The sequence below is a fragment of the Triturus cristatus genome, chromosome 8 (assembly GCF_964204655.1).
Source record: "Triturus cristatus chromosome 8, aTriCri1.1, whole genome shotgun sequence".
NCBI lineage: Eukaryota > Metazoa > Chordata > Amphibia > Caudata > Salamandridae > Triturus > Triturus cristatus.
The window spans coordinates 448,018,949-448,038,137 of NC_140591.1; positions in this window are offsets into that span (position 1 = coordinate 448,018,949).

Below are 19,189 nucleotides of genomic sequence, written 5' to 3' on the forward strand. Positions count from 1 at the left end.
GGGAATGTAACCCACAAATAAAATACCTCTGTTCTGTATGATTCATGTGCCTCAATAACGAAATCTACTACGCCACCCCTGGGTGTTAGACCATGCGCAAGCAGTTTCAGGGTGACCGCATTTCTAACATTCGCCGCAATATGTATTGCGTTTGCATCTTCCTCGTCTTCCGAAAGGGACAGTGGTTGCTCTAGGATGTCTATGTCCTGATTAGTCATTCTGTTTAGAACACGTAATAACTTTTCAAGGGAATTAAGATAAGGTGTTTTGCACAATTTAGTGTCACGAACCATAGGGGCCTTCGTAGACGAACACTGACAACGGGCGCGGCCCCTGCGCGACGTTCGCAATGATAGACGACTACATTTCCCAGAAATCCCGGGGACAGGACGCCAGCGCCTACGTCAGTACGCTCGTCGGGGAATCCAGAAATACTTCCGGGTTCCCGAGGAGCGGCGCTGCTAATTCCCGAGTGTGAGTCTGGATGGGAGAAAACGCCGAGAGACGGTAGGGGTGCGGTTGCACCGGTATAGCTCTTGGGGGCTCCCTGCTTGTTACTTGTCATACCTGTTAGTGCCTGTAGATTGGATGCTGTTACGAGCCGCTCTAAGTTAGAGTTGCACTTCGCCTCTGTTCCAAGGGAGAGTACAGCCTCCCTCCAGTGTTTCGAACCTCCCCAGGTTATAAACGGGCATTAAGGTACTTATTGTGGCTTACTGAGGAAGCGACTCGCAGGCCTGTTGGACGAGTCGCATTCGGCTCTTGCAGGCTTGCTAAACGCTCCCCCACGCGACGGACCAGGAAGGTCCAAACCGCTGTTGCGATAACATTCTTTTGTTGTGTCCTATGGTGTGGTCTCTGGAGTTCGGGACTGTATGAGTTCAATGCCGCCAGAACCCCGAAGACACTCACATTGAAGTGAAGGGTTTTTGCCATTAACCCGCATCTTGGAATTCATGCACCGGAAGGTGTACATAAATGTTTTACGAGTGGTAAATCTGAAAAGACCACGGAGGGCCTAGAGACATTTGAATAAGTCTATGGTTGGCTGGTGGCGCCAGGGTAATTCCCTTAAACCAAGGGGGGAAAATCTAACCTCATTTCTAACTTCTCGCCTTATGTGTCAGGGTCTGATTGAGCTCCGTGGAAGATAGCTCCTTACCCCCCAGTAACCTGTTGCTGTGGTTTTCTAGGTACGCCATGTTTGTGAATGTCTTTCTATCCACCTGTACTATGACCACATAAGTGTCGACAACGTTGTGTATGCCCATAGTAATTGTGCTCTCCCATCTATAGAACAAGATAAAGACCGTGGCTTCTCAGAGGCTACTCCAAAGCATAAGGAACCATTCTTTTTTTCTTTACAGGTACAAAGGGGCACGGCACATATGGTGGTGAGAGACAGTAACTTTAGTGCGCTAGAAACATGTTAGCGATAGGGTATTGATACTTGTGTGTTTTTTCCTTTACAGATCTCCCTCCCTGCTGACCCCATCCTTTCCTTCCCTCACCTGATCACTCGTTAGAGTCTGTGTTTTCAGTCAGGCCTTTCGAGCTATCAGGAGGTGGACCCCATAGAGCATCGTACGTCTCCGAGGATCTGCGGACCTGACATTTAGGAACTAAGTGTCCTTCAAGCTTGATTAACCAACAGCCAATAAATAGGATTTTTCGCCTACTCAGCTGCAGCAGAGTTTGTGCCCACCCACTCCAGACCGGTACAAAAGGGGGTGGTGATGGACGGAGCATCAGAACCAATCAAACACTCACACCCAGTCAACAGATCTGGGTTTGATCCATCACCGTTCTTTAGCCCACTCTGCCACCCCAGTTCAGACACGGCCATATGCAAATCAGTCTGACCCTGTGCCTCATGGGAACAGTCCAGCCTGAACTGCCAAGCCATGCCTTCCCTGGACCGGAAACAAGCTTCCTAGGACCGGTTTCTGGCATTTCAGCCGTCTTCAGCCAGGCTTGCTTGAATCCAGTGGCAAAGTGAGCAAGGGACTCACGTCTGAGCATACCCTGCCAACTTATGGCGAACAAAGCGGTACAAAAGGGGGTGGTGATGGACAGAGCATCAGAACCAATCAAACACTCACACCCAGTCAACAGATCTGGGTTTGATCCATCACCATTCTTTAGCCCACTCTGCCACCCCAGTTCAGACACGGCCATATGCAAATCAGTCTGACCCTGTGCCTCATGGGAACAGTCCAGCCCGAACTGCCAAGCCATGCCTTCCCTGGACCGGAAACAAGCTTCCTAGGACCGGTTTCTGGCATTTCAGCCGTCTTCAGCCAGGCTTGCTTGAATCCAGTGGCAAAGTGAGTAAGGGACTCACGTCTGAGCATACCCTGCCAACTTATGGCGAACAAAGCGGTACAAAAGGGGGTGGTGATGGACGGAGCATCAGAACCAATCAAACACTCACACCCAGTCAACAGATCTGGGTTTGATCCATCACCGTTCTTTAGCCCACTCTGCCACCACAGTTCAGACACGGCCATATGCAAATCAGTCTGACCCTGTGCCTCATGGGAACAGTCCAGCCCGAACTGCCAAGCCATGCCTTCCCTGGACCGGAAACAAGCTTCCTAGGACCGGTTTCTGGCATTTCAGCCGTCTTCAGCCAGGCTTGCTTGAATCCAGTGGCAAAGTGAGCAAGGGACTCACGTCTGAGCATACCCTGCCAACTTATGGCGAACAAAGCGGTACAAAAGGGGGTGGTGATGGACGGAGCATCAGAACCAATCAAACACTCACACCCAGTCAACAGATCTGGGTTTGATCCATCACCATTCTTTAGCCCACTCTGCCACCCTAGTTCAGACACGGCCATATGCAAATCAGTCTGACCCTATGCCTCATGGGAACAGTCCAGCCCGAACTGCCAAGCCATGCCTTCCCTGGACCGGAAACAAGCTTCCTAGGACCGGTTTCTGGCATTTCAGCCGTCTTCAGCCAGGCTTGCTTGAATCCAGTGGCAAAGTGAGTAAGGGACTCACGTCTGAGCATACCCTGCCAACTTATGGCGAACAAAGCGGTACAAAAGGGGGTGGTGATGGACGGAGCATCAGAACCAATCAAACACTCACACCCAGTCAACAGATCTGGGTTTGATCCATCACCGTTCTTTAGCCCACTCCAGACGTCTTTGGTGTTTTGTTAGTAGGGGTCTCTGAGAATAGCACGACTGAATTACTCAGATTCTATTGTTAAATAAGTACCCAACCAACATTGGGCGCCATGTCGTGTAGCTCCTATAAAACGTATACAGGATATGCGTGTTTCGACAGCATACACTGTAGGATTGGTGTCAGACTGACTCTGAACACCCCCACTGGGTATGTTGGCCTTTTGTACCAACTAGCTCACAGTGCCACTAGAATCTCCTCTTACCAAGGAGAGAATAGTTCTTGGCAACCATTGAACATGACAACCCTGATCCCTCAGGACCGTGGAAACAATATACTCCTTTTCGCTCAGTCACTCGTGATAACTTAGTCTGTCTCAGAGCGATACACAAAATAAACAGGCTGAGCGTTTTCAATAAGTATTTATTGAACATTTGTAATTCTGGTGTAGAATAGATGAGCTGCAATAACCGTTAGACAGTATAAGATATAAATGATTAACAGTCCCATAAAGGAAAATGGATGGTATAGCTCTACCATCCTACAATAATCATGAATACATATGAGTATATAAAACACATGATAATAAAAAGATGCGTACTCCTACGATGCCTCCCTAACTAGATATACCTAAGTGTACTTCGCATGTGTGTAGGTGTTAAGCCAAGAATTCCTGTAGGATAAATTCAACCTCATTACCTGAAGTGAGAGACTGTGTGACCCCATCTTGGTCTCGAGTTGGACATCGTGTAAGGGATGTTAGACCACTGCAAGCTGTAGTGTCTGCATGTAGGAACCTCAACGTCTCTGGTCAGTGTGTCGGACTTGAAGTCTCAGTCTCCTCTGTCCTCTCTTAGCAAGATGTGATGTATATATACCCATGGATCTCTCCAGGGGTCCTACCTTGCTGTATTACTGTGCCGGCCTAAGGACGATGTCGGGCATGAACTTTATACATAGATAATATACAGGAGATAGTGATCCTGCTGTGCTTCCAAGAATTCTCATGCATAATGTATGAGATTTCAAACTAGGGAAAACGCGCGTTCTGAATGTAGTGTTGTATCTAGGTAAAAGGTCAGTCCCTGTAAACCGTTACGAGTGTAATGTAGGAAAGAATATAGGTGAAGGGTTATGAGCTACCTGAGCCTATATCAGGGTACCTATATGGAATATAACACAGGAGCAAAAGAAAAGAGAGCATTCTCCATACCTGATGGGCATTATCAGTTTCCTGTTATGCCCTTTGGTTTAAAGAATGCCCCTGCCACCTTCCAAAGGTTGGTGAACCAAGTCCTTGCTGGATTGGAATCCTTTAGTGCATCTTATCTAGATGATATTTCTGTCTTTAGTTCCACCTGGCAGGATCACCACCTGATCCACCTTTGGAAGGTTTTAAAAGCCCTGCAAACTGCAGGCCTCACTATCAAGGCATCCACTTGCCAGATAGGGCAGGGAACTGTGGTATACGTGGGCCACCTTACAACCCAAGATCCAGGCCATTGTGGGCTGGGCAGCTCCAACAACCCAGACCCAAGTCAGGGCATTCCTTGGCTTGACTGGGTACTACAGGAGGTTTGTGAAAGGATGTGTGTCCATTGTGACTCCCCTCACGGAACTTACCTCCAAGACGATGCCCAAAAAAGTAAACTGGACAGTTAGCTGTCAAAAGGCTTTTGACACCCTGAAAGAGGCAATATGTTCAGCACCAATTCTCAAAGCTCCAGACTATGCCAAGCAGTTCATTGTGAAGACTGATGCCTCTGAGCTAGGGATACGAGCGGTCCTATCCCAGACCAATGATGAAGGCCAAGACCAACCTGTTGCTTTTATAAGCAGAAGGCCTGTACCCAGGGAACAGCATTTGAGTGCCATTGAGAGGGAGGCCTTTGCCGTGGTTTGGTCCCTGAAGAAGCTGGGACCATACTTGTTTGGTACTCACTTCCTAGTTCAAACTGATCACAGACGCCTCAAGTGGCTAATGGAGATGAAAGTTTAAAATCCTAAACTGATGAGGTGATCCATCTCACTACAGGGAATGGACTTTGTAGTGGAACACAGACCTGGGACTGCCCATGCAGATGGACTTTCTAGATTCTTTCACTTAGACAATGAAGATTTCCAGGGAAAGGTTAGTCTAATCCTCTTTCATTTGGGGTGGGGGGGGGTTGTGTGAGAAAGTACCCTCTTCCTGCATGGTTGCCCCCACTTTTTGCTGAACTGCTGATGTGCTTTGGCTGAGTGTGCCCTGGGCTCCTGCTAATCAGGTACCCAGGGCCTATGTTCTTTCCCTAAAACTGCATTGAAGACCAAACCCAATTGGCACTCTCTGGCCACAGGTCAGTCCCTGGTAAATGCTACCACAGGTACCCAGGGCACTGTGACCAGGGAAGGCCTCTAAGGGCTGCAGCACTTATTAAGCCACCATTAGAGGCTCTGTACATGTTCACTCATGCACTGCCTTTGCAGGCTGCGTGTTTTGGTGCAGAACAAAATGAAGAGTCGACATGGCACACATCCCTGTGTGCCATGCCTACAACCCACTGCCCTGGCATAGATAAGTCACCCCTCTAGCTGGGTGCACTATACCAGTTGTGAGGGTACAGGTGCATGAGCCCTGTACCCCTACAGTGTCTAAGTCAATTATTGGACATTGTAAGTGCAGTGCTGCCATTAAGAGTATATGGTGCTGGGAGTTTGTCATTACAAACTCCACAATACCATATTGGCTGCACTGAAAACTAAGAAGTTTGGTATCAGACTTCTCAGTACATTAAACCCACACTGATGCCAGTGTGGGATTTAGTGAAAAATGCACACAGAGGGCATATTAGAGATGCCCCCTGAAAAACGACCTAACACTAGTGTCCAGGCTGAGTGGCTGCCTTCAGCTGCCACCACCAGACATGTTTCTGGACCCCTAGGTTGAGAGCCTGCTGCTCTCTGGGGCCTGAAACAATGCACATCCTGGAACGTGGTGCCAAGTCTCCTCCCTCAGGATGGGCAGGTCCACGAAGGGGAAGCTTCAAAGGCTTGCCGCCTTTGTGAGCTTCCCCAGGCCTTTTGCTGTTCCCAGCAACTGGTCCCCATTGGTTCTGAACCCCACTTTGAGTGGGAGAACCACTGGGAAAACCAAGTGAGGAAGGGAGGTGTGCCCACCTTTGCCAACCCCACCCCTCAGGTGGGGGAGGCGAGGTGAAGCACAACTCTCAGTCCCAGCCAACCAGTGTGAGGCATAAGGCACCCTCCCACTGGAGGGTGGCAAAATAGGGGGTGTACCCACCCCAGGGAAGGGCCCCATTGGTCCCAACCTTTTACCTACCTGTAACACCCCTAAATCTAGTATTTAGGGGCACCCTTGAACCTTGATTCCTCAGAAAAGAAACTATAAAAAGAAAAGAAGAAGAAGGAACGAACAGCCGTGCTGAAGCTAAGAAGAAGAGGACGCCCACTGACTTGGCCCCGGCCCTACCGGCCTGTCCCCACCTCGTACCTGCAGAAGCAAAACTATGGTGAGTCCTGCAGCCAGCAGCCTCAAAAATCCCGAGGACCTGCCCTGCCTTCAAAAGAAAAGACTCTATCTCCCGTGAGCATCGGATTTGTTCACCAACAGACTCACGCTCTAGCAAGATCCGCGAGTCTGCACCACTCTGCACCCGACGCCCACGGCCCGAATTTGAGTGGCCCAGTACCACGAGGAGGTCTCCGCGGCGATACTGACCCGAGATCCGGTGATCCCTGACCTGCCTCCAGCGGATGCCTGCAGCCTCAATTCGGAAGGTCCCCTGAACCACGACCAGGAGCTGGTAAGAAGATTTGACCCTAAAAGACACCCCTGCACCCAACGCCCCACGGCCTTGGATAGCCCAACCGACGGTGTTTAACCAACCCCCAGCATCCCAACTTACCTCTCCAAGCAGTGGTCTCATCCAGAAGACCTTCGTCCCTGAGCCTGCAGTGTGTTTTCAAACTGGAGACTCCCCATTGAAAGCTACAGGGTGCCCAACGACAAAACAGCACTCTGCACCTGGCCGCAACCAGTGCCACTGAGGGTGCACCTTTGTGCTGGCTTGAACCCCCATTTGCCCTGAGCTTAAGTCCAGGAGCTTTGCTCCCACAACCTTGTGGCCTGCTCGTAAGCAGCCACCAACCAGAGGCCCCCTATCCCCCATTGGATAACATTGGGCCTCAGCACTCTGCATCTCGCCACCCTAGTGCCGGTGAGGGTGTAACAAGAGTGCATCCTTGACCCTGGGGCACCCCTGAGTCTACCCCCAGAATACGAACTCCCTCAACCAAATACTTTTTGAACCGATCACCCTATTTTCCTCCATAGGATAACATTAACTGGTTTTCTGTGAAAAGTTTCAAAGTGTGGAGTTGGAAAATCTATAAAAGTTTCTAAAACTGTAACAGAATAACCAAAACGCTTTTACTTACCCGTTTACAGGAAATGTCCCAGAGCAGTATCCAGGTGTTGGGACTTGGCCCTTCTGGCAAGTTCACCCCTGAAACTTTTTGCTTTTATTGGTGACTTGGTGATAGTGGTTTTTGGTTCCTGCGCACTTTCCCTGGGTCCCAGGGTAAAGTGCGTGCGCACTCTGAGTGCATGTGGTGAGATAGGCCTGCCCTCCCATAGGAATGCATGGGGAATGTATGCGTCCCTGGTAGTTCCTGATGCGTGGGGTGTGCATGGTCGAGTCTGGTATGTACAGATTCGTGTGGTTAAATGCTGCGCAATGATGCGTGCGGCGTGCGTGTAGCTAGTATGGAAGTGCCACTTCTAGAAGTGGGCACTTCGGTGTGCAGTGTAAAATGTGTGCCTTGTCGCGTGATTGGCTGGCTGAGGTCATGTGGCGGGCTAGGGATTCCCCAGAGTCAGGAGGAGTCACCCGGTGGTGAATAGGGAGATCAGCAGCTAGATGGGTGGGAGGAGTACACCTGGGTCCTGAATAGGGCAGGGTTTTCCCCCACACAATGCTGGCTCCGCCCCCTGTGGTGCGACTGACGACCCTAGCCCTACCAGTGAATAGAGTGAGGGGCTGAGCACATCAAGGGTGCTCCCCAACCAGCTGCGACTGGTTTTCCCCCTCACCCTGAGCCCAGAACAAAGGGTTTTTACTGTATAAAAATGGGGCTGTGTCCCCACAGAATCTGTTCTCTCCTTTGGATCCTGCCTGAGGGGGGGCTGCTGCTGGTGGGGCCCAGGAGGGACCACCATGGGGGCTACCTCCCTGCTGGAGGGCCCTGTGTGCTGGCCCCTGGGCCCTGCATTGCCCCTGGATACCTGGGGAACCATTGGGACCTTGTGCTGATCTTCTTTGTCCCTGAGAACTTGGTGTTCTGCCTTGGGTGCCTGTGAGCGTTCTACTCTTTCCCTGGGAGCGCTTTTCATGGCGCGGTGCTCCCTGCAGCTGGGGAGGAGCGCTTCTGTCCCGTGTGGAGGGAATCCCTGGCGTGGGGATTCCCCCTCGTTGTGGGGTTCTGGCGGGTGCCTACCCCGCTTATTGTCCGTCTCGGCGGGTGCCCACCCCGCGTCATGGCCGCCTATTTTTATATTTGAATGAGCGGGTGCCCACCCCGCTGTACGATGTCATGAAGGAGGGAGCCTACCCCTCTTTGCTGCCAAAGTTCGACGCTGCCTTCCGCGGCCCGCCTGGTTGTGGGCGGGGCCGCGGGACGGAAGCAGAAGTGCCGCCATTTTCCCCGGAGCCTCGCAGGCTCCACCAGAGAAGTCCCGGTCCCGAGAGGGGGGACCGGGCGAAGACCGGCGCATCCAGGGACGGGGCTCTCATGAGGTGAGAGAGCCCCGCCATGACCGCCAGTACCGAGAAGTCCCGGTCCCAGAAGAGGGACCGGGCGAAGAGAGGAAGCCCAGTAAGTGAGGGCTGATCTCGGGCGGGCGGCCACCATTTGATTTCGACGTCCTCGTGGAGGGCTTGGGTGCCTTATTTGTTCACAGCTCCCCGTGAGCTGCAACGATGGGACTATTTGTTTAAAGGGTCCGGGGGTCCCTACGGCCAGGGGCGTACATGCTGCCACAGTCTTGGGGGCCTATCGAGGCGCATTGTCGGCACCTGAGCGGCCCCATCCGACGAGCGGGCCGCTCCACCGATGCTGCCTAATTATGTATCCGGGCCCCGGCTTCTATTATTTGAGGGGCATGTCGTGGCACAGGAAGTGAGTGCCAGTGAAGGCACAGCGTTCTCAGAGCCAGATGGCTCCCAAGCCCCCAGACGTCTTCGAGCCTGAGCGTGGCTCCAGCGGGTGCAAGGTTATTTTAAAGAGCCCCGTGTGGCTCCAGCGTTTTGGGGGGCACCTTTCAGTTATCTAAACCGCCAGTGCGCGCCTCCGTGCCAGTCCTTCTTCTGCTGGTGGTGCATATTGATTGCAGGAGCCAGTGTGCTCCAGGGGGGCATGTCGTTTCTGAGCCCAGGTGGCTCCAACGTCGGTGACATCATTTCAAGGGCCATTGAGAGCCCTGCCTACTATGTGCCTTCCCCAGCTGCGCAGCACTTAGTGCCAGCTGCAGCGTTTAGGCCCTGCCTTGTCCCCAGCTGCCCAGCAAGTAGTGGGCAGCTGCTACGTTTAGGTTTTGGCGCAACCTGGACTATAATGGGATTTTGGTGCTAGGAAATGTACAGTGTAGTATGTTTTGCGCACCCTGTGTTCATGCTTATGGGGGTTAGGAAATGTATTGTGTATAGTATGTTTTGCGCACCCTGTATTTCATACCTCTAGATAGGATTCCTGCCTAGGAGGTTGTTTTACCTTTTCAGGTTGATGGTAGGGATAATGTACTTCCCTGTGTTATGTACGCCCCTAGAGTAGTTATACTTAGGTGGTTAGGTCTAATGCGTTAGACCAATGAGAATTGCATAATGTGATTTATGCCCCTGTGATAGATGCAGGATAGGTTTTATACCTGATGCTAGTGTGATGACGCTGAGGTCATTATTGCGCCAGTAGAGACTGGTTGTGCTCTACAGTTACTTTGTGTTCTGTTCTATGTTTACTATTGGTGATTTGTGCTATGTTCTAAGTGCTAATTCCTGACAGTGGTCCATGTGGTCCTGTCCCCTGTATATATAATCCCTTGTACATTCTGCCCGTGCCTGTTGGCACATTGTAAAGTGTGTGTTTTTATCTAATGTGTTTGGTATAATACAAAGGCTATTTTTATACAATACCTTGTGTGGAGTTTCCTTTGTGGTGGGCCTTGGGTGTTGTTGCTGGGTGCGCGCGCAAACGCTTTACACATTGCCTCAGAGATAAGCCTGACTGCTCGTGCCAAGCTACCAAGGGGGTGAGCAGGGGTTATCTTTGGCGTGTACCTTCCTCGCCCTGACTAGAGTGGTGGTTTCTGCCTGGCTTTGGCGCAAACCCTAGCCAACCAGAAATCCCATTTCTAACATTGGTGATCAGCGGTGGGATTTGGACTTGCGTTTGCGCTGTACCGCAGCGGCAACTGGCCGCACTACAAAACTCTGCATTTAGATAATCACATGGTATAGGGATTATTGTTCTAAGGTTGCTTTTAAATGTCATTTCTTTGGAAATGTGGTTCTTGTGCACTGTGAGTTAGGTGTCCCTAGCTCGGGAGGGTAGATCATCCCCCTTAGTGCATTGTGTTTTCTGGATTCACCAGAGGGTGGGATCCAGTGGTGGCAGCAGACGTGTGTCCAGTGCATGTATTCCCATTCCCAGTTCCCGGGGTAGTGGTACCTGTGTCACGTGGTGGTCAGGTTGAGAAATCAGGGGCGGTAGAAACTGTCTTACCAGTCTTGGGAGGGGTTTGGGGATGAATGTGTAATGCGCTGGATGAATGTGAATGTCCCATTCCCAGTTCCCAGAGTGATAGTACCTGTGTCACGTGGTGGTCAGGTTGAGAAATCAGGGGCGGTAGAAACTGTCTTACTAGTCTGGGGGGTGTGTGTATGTGGATGAATGGTGTGAGTTCTCTGAAATAAGGAGCTTGCTGGTTGATTGGGTGTGAGTTCTCTGGGATAGGGAGCTTGCATTGGGGAGTGATTCCAAAAGTAGTGGCTGAGGTGTCTTCCAGCCCAGCGTGGTGGAAGAGGTTCAGAGTAGCCCAGCTAGGTCTCGGTGTAGGGGCTCACGTCCTGTCTCTGCGGAGAAGGAGTGGGTGGGACTGCGTGTCTCCAGGTGCCCGAAACCCAGTCTCAGGGCCTGGATGGTTTCTTTAGGGAACATCAGGTCGGGGGCCTAGGCTGTACCGATAGGTCATTTGAGGAGGATCTCCCAGTGTCTAGAGGACGTGGAGCGTCTGTAATCAGAGCTCCAGTAGTCCTGGTGTCTGGCGGTACCGCTCCAGTTGGGAGGGTGCGGAAGTCCAGAGGGAGGGGTTAGAGGGGGAGGGATTCCCCAGTGGGAACCAGTAGGTCAGGGACCAGCCGGGAGGGCTGAGTCGCCACTGAGTGACTGTGGTGTCGCCACCTCTGTCCTGGGGGGTCTGCACGCACTGTCAGATGGACAGGAGGTAGTGAGATCAGCGCCAGGCAGACTGTCACACGACCCATTAGTTATGTGTCACCCTCGTTAAGTCCTGGTTCGCCAGGCATCTGACCAAAGGGTACGTCCCTCGGTTGGGGAGCCAGTAGTCGGTGTTTCCGGATCTGGACGTAAGGGCAGCTGTAGTCCTGAGGGCAGGTGGGGCTCATCTTAAGTGAAGAGACCCTGCTCTACAGTGGAAGGGGGTGCAGAGGGAGGGAGTCCTCGCCTCTGACCCCTTGGATCCCAGGTGGTAGACCAGTTGGTGGAGAGAGGTCCTGAACTGGTGGGAGAGTTGTGTTCTGGTGGGTGCTTCCCTGGGAGGGTGCGGAACCCCAGAAGTAGAGGTAGGGTGGGGCATTCTTGCCCGTGACCTCTGGTCAGCCTGAGGGTGCGGACCCTAGGTTGAAGGATCAGTGGTAGTTGGGAACTACACTGAGAGGGAGAGTGGAGAATGGCTTGTATGCCAGGGGTTACTACCCCCCACTCTGGGTTTGGCAAGGACCAGTGGTATCTGGGTGGCCTAGGGCCTGGTCCTGGCCGTGGACAACTAGGTAGTACCAGGGGGTAGCCTAGTTGGGCCTGAGTTCTTTTGGGTTTTTTTTTTTTTTCAGATGGAACCATGTTGATTGAGAATGGCGTAGAACCGGAGAGTGTCCCTGCAGTGCGGGCCTGCGTCTGTGTTCTATCGCCCCAAGCAGGGAAGACCATCACGGTGGTGATTGGTCTGCCCTGCGTTTTGGCTGGAAGGGGGTTGTGTTGGGACTTGGCCTTTCTGGCAAGTTCACCCCTGAAACTTTTTGCTTTTATTGGTGACTTGGTGATAGTGGTTTTTGGTTACTGCGCACTTTCCCTGGGTCCCCGGGGTAAAGTGCGTGCGCACTCTGAGTGCATGTGGTGAGATAGGCCTGCCCTCCCATAGGAATGCATGGGGAATGTATGCGTCCCTGGTAGTTCCTGATGCGTGGGGTGTGCATGGTCGAGTCTGGTATGTACAGATTCGTGTGGTTAAATGCTGCGCAATGATGCGTGCGGCGTGCGTGTAGCTAGTATGGAAGTGCCACTTCTAGAAGTGGGCACTTCGGTGTGCAGTGTAAAATGTGTGCCTTGTCGCGTGATTGGCTGGCTGAGGTCATGTGACGGGCTAGGGATTCCCCAGAGTCAGGAGGAGTCACCCGGTGGTGAATAGGGAGATCAGCAGCTAGATGGGTGGGAGGAGTACACCTGGGTCCTGAATAGGGCAGGGTTTTCCCCCACACAATGCTGGCTCCGCCCCCTGTGGTGCGACTGACGACCCTAGCCCTGCCAGTGAATAGAGTGAGGGGCTGAGCACATCAAGGGTGCTCCCCAACCAGCTGCGTCTGGTTTTCCCCCTCACCCTGAGCCCAGAACAAAGGGTTTTTACTGTATAAAAATGGGGCTGTGTCCCCACAGAATCTGTTCTCTCCTTTGGATCCTGCCTGAGGGGGGGCTGCTGCTGGTGGGGCCCAGGAGGGACCGCCATGGGGGCTACCTCCCTGCTGGAGGGCCCTGTGTGCTGGCCCCTGGGCCCTGCATTGCCCCTGGATACCTGGGGAACCATTGGGACCTTGTGCTGATCTTCTTTGTCCCTGAGAACTTGGTGTTCTGCCTTGGGTGCCTGTGAGCGTTCTACTCTTTCCCTGGGAGCGCTTTTCATGGCGCGGTGCTCCCTGCAGCTGGGGAGGAGCGCTTCTGTCCCGTGTGGAGGGAATCCCTGGCGTGGGGATTCCCCCTCGTTGTGGGGTTCTGGCGGGTGCCTACCCTGCTTATTGTCCGTCTCGGCGGGTGCCCACCCCGCGTCATGGCCGCCTATTTTTATATTTGAATGAGCGGGTGCCCACCCCGCTGTACGATGTCATGAAGGAGGGAGCCTACCCCTCTTTGCTGCCAAAGTTCGCCGCTGCCTTCCGCGGCCCGCCTGGTTGTGGGCGGGGCCGCGGGACGGAAGCAGAAGTGCCGCCATTTTCCCCGGAGCCTCGCAGGCTCCACCAGAGAAGTCCCGGTCCCGAGAGGGGGGACCGGACGAAGACCGGCGCATCCAGGGACGGGGCTCTCATGAGGTGAGAGAGCCCCGCCATGACCGCCAGTACCGAGAAGTCCCGGTCCCAGAAGAGGGACCGGGCGAAGAGAGGAAGCCCAGTAAGTGAGGGCTGATCTCGGGCGGGCGGCCACCATTTGATTTCGACGTCCTCGTGGAGGGCTTGGGTGCCTTATTTGTTCACAGCTCCCCGTGAGCTGCAACGATGGGACTATTTGTTTAAAGGGTCCGGGGGTCCCTACGGCCAGGGGCGTACATGCTGCCACAGTCTTGGGGGCCTATCGAGGCGCATTGTCGGCGCCTGAGCGGCCCCGTCCGACGAGCGGGCCGCTCCACCGATGCTGCCTAATTATGTATCCGGGCCCCGGCTTCTATTATTTGAGGGGCATGTCGTGGCACAGGAGGTGAGTGCCAGTGAAGGCACAGCGTTCTCAGAGCCAGATGGCTCCCACGCCCCCAGACGTCTTCGAGCCTGAGCGTGGCTCCAGCGGGTGCAAGGTTATTTTAAAGAGCCCCGTGTGGCTCCAGCGTTTTGGGGGCACCTTTCAGTTATCTAAACCGCCAGTGCGCGCCTCCGTGCCAGTCCTTCTTCTGCTGGTGGTGCATATTGATTGCAGGAGCCAGTGTGCTCCAGGGGGGCATGTCGTTTCTGAGCCCAGGTGGCTCCAACGTCGGTGACATCATTTCAAGGGCCATTGAGAGCCCTGCCTACTATGTGCCTTCCCCAGCTGCGCAGCACTTAGTGCCAGCTGCAGCGTTTAGGCCCTGCCTTGTCCCCAGCTGCCCAGCAAGTAGTGGGCAGCTGCTACGTTTAGGTTTTGGCGCAACCTGGACAATAATGGGATTTTGGTGCTAGGAAATGTACAGTGTAGTATGTTTTGCGCACCCTGTGTTCATGCTTATAGGGGTTAGGAAATGTACTGTGTATAGTATGTTTTGCGCACCCTGTATTTCATACCTCTAGATAGGATTCCTGCCTAGGAGGTTGTTTTACCTTTTCAGGTTGATGGTAGGGAGAATGTACTTCCCTGTGTTATGTACGCCCCTAGAGTAGTTATACTTAGGTGGTTAGGTCTAATGCGTTAGACCAATGAGAATTGCATAATGTGATTTATGCCCCTGTGATAGATGCAGGATAGGTTTTATACCTGATGCTAGTGTGATGACGCTGAGGTCATTATTGCGCCAGTAGAGACTGGTTGTGCTCTACAGTTACTTTGTGTTCTGTTCTACGTTTACTATTGGTGATTTGTGCTATGTTCTAAGTGCTAATTCCTGACAGTGGTCCATGTGGTCCTGTCCCCTGTATATATAATCCCTTGTACATTCTGCCCGTGCCTGTTGGCACATTGTAAAGTGTGTGTTTTTATCTAATGTGTTTGGTATAATACAAAGGCTATTTTTATACAATACCTTGTGTGGAGTTTCCTTTGTGGTGGGCCTTGGGTGTTGTTGCTGGGTGCGCGCGCAAACGCTTTACACATTGCCTCAGAGATAAGCCTGACTGCTCGTGCCAAGCTACCAAGGGGGTGAGCAGGGGTTATCTTTGGCGTGTACCTTCCTTGCCCTGACTAGAGTGGTGGTTTCTGCCTGGCTTTGGCGCAAGCCCTAGCCAACCAGAAATCCCATTTCTAACACCAGGTATACAGCACTGTGTAAGAAAAGTAATCTGTAAAGTAATCTACTTGACATTCTACTAAAAAGCCAATACAAGGTATATGTACAATACTCCAAAACATTGCATTACTAGTAGTTCTACTGTAATCAAACCAAAGCATATATACAACTGCACTCCAAACTGTTTACAAACTGTATTATTACTGCAAAGTACTTATCACATACCTCTGCCAGGCTTGCTTGGTTCTAGGAAATAAAATAACAAAAAGAGTATTTTTGTACAAAACCAATTGTCTGAAGTTCAGTCTTTGAGTGTGTGATATCATTTGATGATTGAGTGTGTACAACAAATGCTTAACACTACCCTCGGATAAAGCTTAACTGCTCAACCACACTACCACAAATAGAGAGTAAGGTGCTATCTACTTTTACCTCTGCCTACCTTTGGGGTTCCACAAGACTCTGTGCACACTTTACCTCAATTTGGTATAGTATATACAGAGCCAGCTTCCTACACAGACCAAAACAATCTAGGCCATAATATGAAGCTATAGATAGGTGGAGAGACCAGACAAGTCCCTGGTAGCCTACAGGAAGACTTCAGCCTGTATTGCTTACAAGAGAATGGCTTTAAGTATTGGAGTTTGCTGAATGTTGTATTAACAATAATACAGTCTGGGGTCGTCAGCAGCACTAGGGTGCTAGCAGACCCTGAAAGGCTGTTATCAGGAGTACTAGGGGCTTCCTGGAGGGGCCCCCAGTGCATGGAATCATATCTCCAACACAGGTAACGAACGGTGTTGGCATATAATTCCAACATGTTTGATACCAAACATGCCCAGGTTTGGCACAGCCACTATATAGTTAGCCATCGCGTAATGACGGATGGCCACTATATGTATCAAAATGGCTGACAACACTTACAAAGCCTGGAGAATCGATTCCGGGGTTTGTAGGGGTGTTCTGCTCCTGAAGGGGCACCCACATGCTAATAACTGAGCACCCTGCCTTCAGGATTGACAGGCCTGCCTTAGGGGTGACTTATAGGTTTTAAGTGTAGTGACCCTAGATATAAGAAAACGTATATTTTCCAAGATCTGTCGTAAGTGGTGCTGGCACCAGCTTACACATGCTGCAAGGACAGGCCAGTAGTCACAGTTTGAGTGGTCTTTCATGGGTGGCACAATACATGCTGCAGTCCGTGGGAGACCCCTGATGTACCTATGCCCTGAGTACCTCAGTACCATAAGTTAGGAACTTATAGGGGTACACCAGGAGCCAATAGTGGAGGTACAGAAGTACTTACCATAGTGGAATTCACGGAGGAAGCACAGTTGAGGGATAAAAACGTAGATATGGGGTATCGGACCTATATTATGTTAGCATGATTCATCTATATGTATACTCCCTGTTTGATATATATGCTATTGCTTGGAGGAAATTAGTTTTTTTCCTCCCTGTATATCTATTGCTAAAAGAGTAGGCCTAGAACCATACAGACGCCATCTTCTGATCCTATGCTCGAGCACGGGCCGTGTTGATCACGTGCAGCTGTCAGGCCCCAGTTCATCTGAGTTACTGGTAGCAGCTGAAGGTAGGCTGTTTTACTCGACTGTTCTAAGACTCAAAGTCGCATCTGGCTTTGGGGGTGTTAAGCGCATTCCTGGAGGCGCCGTGCCTACACTCCCAGGCACCAAGACGAAAGGGAGTCACCCCTCCTGACCTCCTGTGTAATAGATAGTCAAGCCTTTGTACTGATTTGATGTGTGCCATATATGGTCCTTTCCTGGAGCTCGAGGGCCAACTGGTATTTTTCCTTTTACAGTGATTGTATGTGTTAAACCGAAAAGTATATAACCTCATGTTTGATACGAGCCAACAGTCTTCTTGGCGCACCTGACGGGTGGGGTTCGGAGAGGCTCCTCTATAGATTATTTTGTTTAATAAACGATTGAACCTTCTTCACTGCCAACTGACTGATGATTTGGTAATGGTATTGGGAGTATTGGTAGGTATAGTCCTATAGTTTATTTTTATGGTACATCACAGTGACCGGGGTCCTAATTAGCAGGATCCCAGTAGGACGAGTCAAAAACACACTGACACCAGGCAAACCGTGGGGGTAACCATGCTAGAAGGATCCTAACTTCCTATAAACACCACACACTATTGTGGCATTCAGGGTCAGATAATTGTGCAGTGAGGAAACCTTCTGAAAGGAAGCAGTTGTCATAGTAACAACTATGAAAGTAAGCAGAGAATTACTGGCAAGAAGAGGTTTTCAAGGTCTAGCAGAAATGCCTTAAATGGAACACATACAATGGATCTGTTCTTTAGAAAGTTTATGTGAGGACCACCTATGACCACACAGACCAAATACTCACTCAAGAAACATGCAGAGAACCAGGAACTGAAAACATCCAATGCCGAGACCTGCAGCCACCATGCAAACAGCTCATCCTATGTTGTGAGATGTTCACCCCTTGTCATGTGTCTGAGAAGTGCCTGTGCATGTGGACTAGGGTGACCAACCGTCCGTAACTTTCACAGACTGCCCGTAATTTGGGGCTCTTGTTCGTTTTCCGTGAAGAATTCTTTCGCGGACACCTTTGGTCCGTAATTTCGGACTTTAGAGCGAGCTGCCCCCTGCAAGCAGCCTGAGAGTCCTGTAACTCTCACAGCAGGGGCCATCTTGCGCTCTTGCTGTGATCTTAAGAATGGTGATGGATCAAACCCAGATCTGTTGACTGGGTGTGAGTGTTTGATTGGTTCTGATGCTCCGTCCATCACCACCCCTTTTTGTACCACTTTGTACGCCATAAGTTGGCAGGGTATGCTCAGACGTGAGTCCCTTGCTCACTTTGTTGCCACTGGATTCAAGCAAGCCTGGCTGAAGACGGCTGAAATGCCAGAAACCGGTCCTAGGAAGCTTGTTTCCGGTCCAGGGAAGGCATGGCTTGGCAGTTCGGGCTGGACTGTTCCCATGAGGCACAGGGTCAGACTGATTTGCATATGGCCATGTCTGAACTGGGGTGGCAGAGTGAGCTAAAGAACGGTGATAGATCAACCCAGATCTGTTGACTGGGTGTGAGTGATTGATTGGTTCTGATGCTCCGTCCATCACCACCCCTTTTTGTACCACTTTGTTCGCCATAAGTTGGCAGGGTATGCTCAGACGTGAGTCCCTTGCTCACTTTGCCACTGGATTCAAGCAAGCCTGGCTGAAGACGGCTGAAATGCCAGAAACCGGTCCTACGAAGCTTGTTTCCGGTCCAGGGAAGGCATGGCTTGGCAGTTCGGGCTGGACTGTTCCCATGAGGCACAGGGTCAGACTGATTTGCATATGGCCATGTCTGAACCAGGGTGGCAGAGTGGGCTAAAGAACGGTGATGGATCAAACCCAGAACTGTTGACTGGGTGTGAGTGTTTGATTGGTTCTGATGCTCCGTCCATCACCACCCCTTTTTGTACACTCCCAGGCACCAAGACGAAAGGGAGTCACCACTCCTGACCTCCTGTGTAATAGATAGTCAAGCCTTTGTACTGATTTGATGTGTGCCATATATGGTCCTTTCCTGGAGCTCGAGGGCCAACTGGTATTTTTCCTTTTACAGTGATTGTATGTGTTGAACCGAAAAGTATATAACCTCATGTTTCAATACGAGCCAACAGTCTTCTCGGCGCACCTGATGGGTGAGGTTCGGAGAGGCTCCTCTATAGAGTATTTTGTTTAATAAACGATTGAACCTTCTTCACTGCCAACTGACTGATGATTTGGTAATGGTATTGGGACTATTGGTAGGTATAGTCCTAGAGTTTATTTTTATGGTACATCAGTTGGCGACTCCACGGGACTCCGTGAATG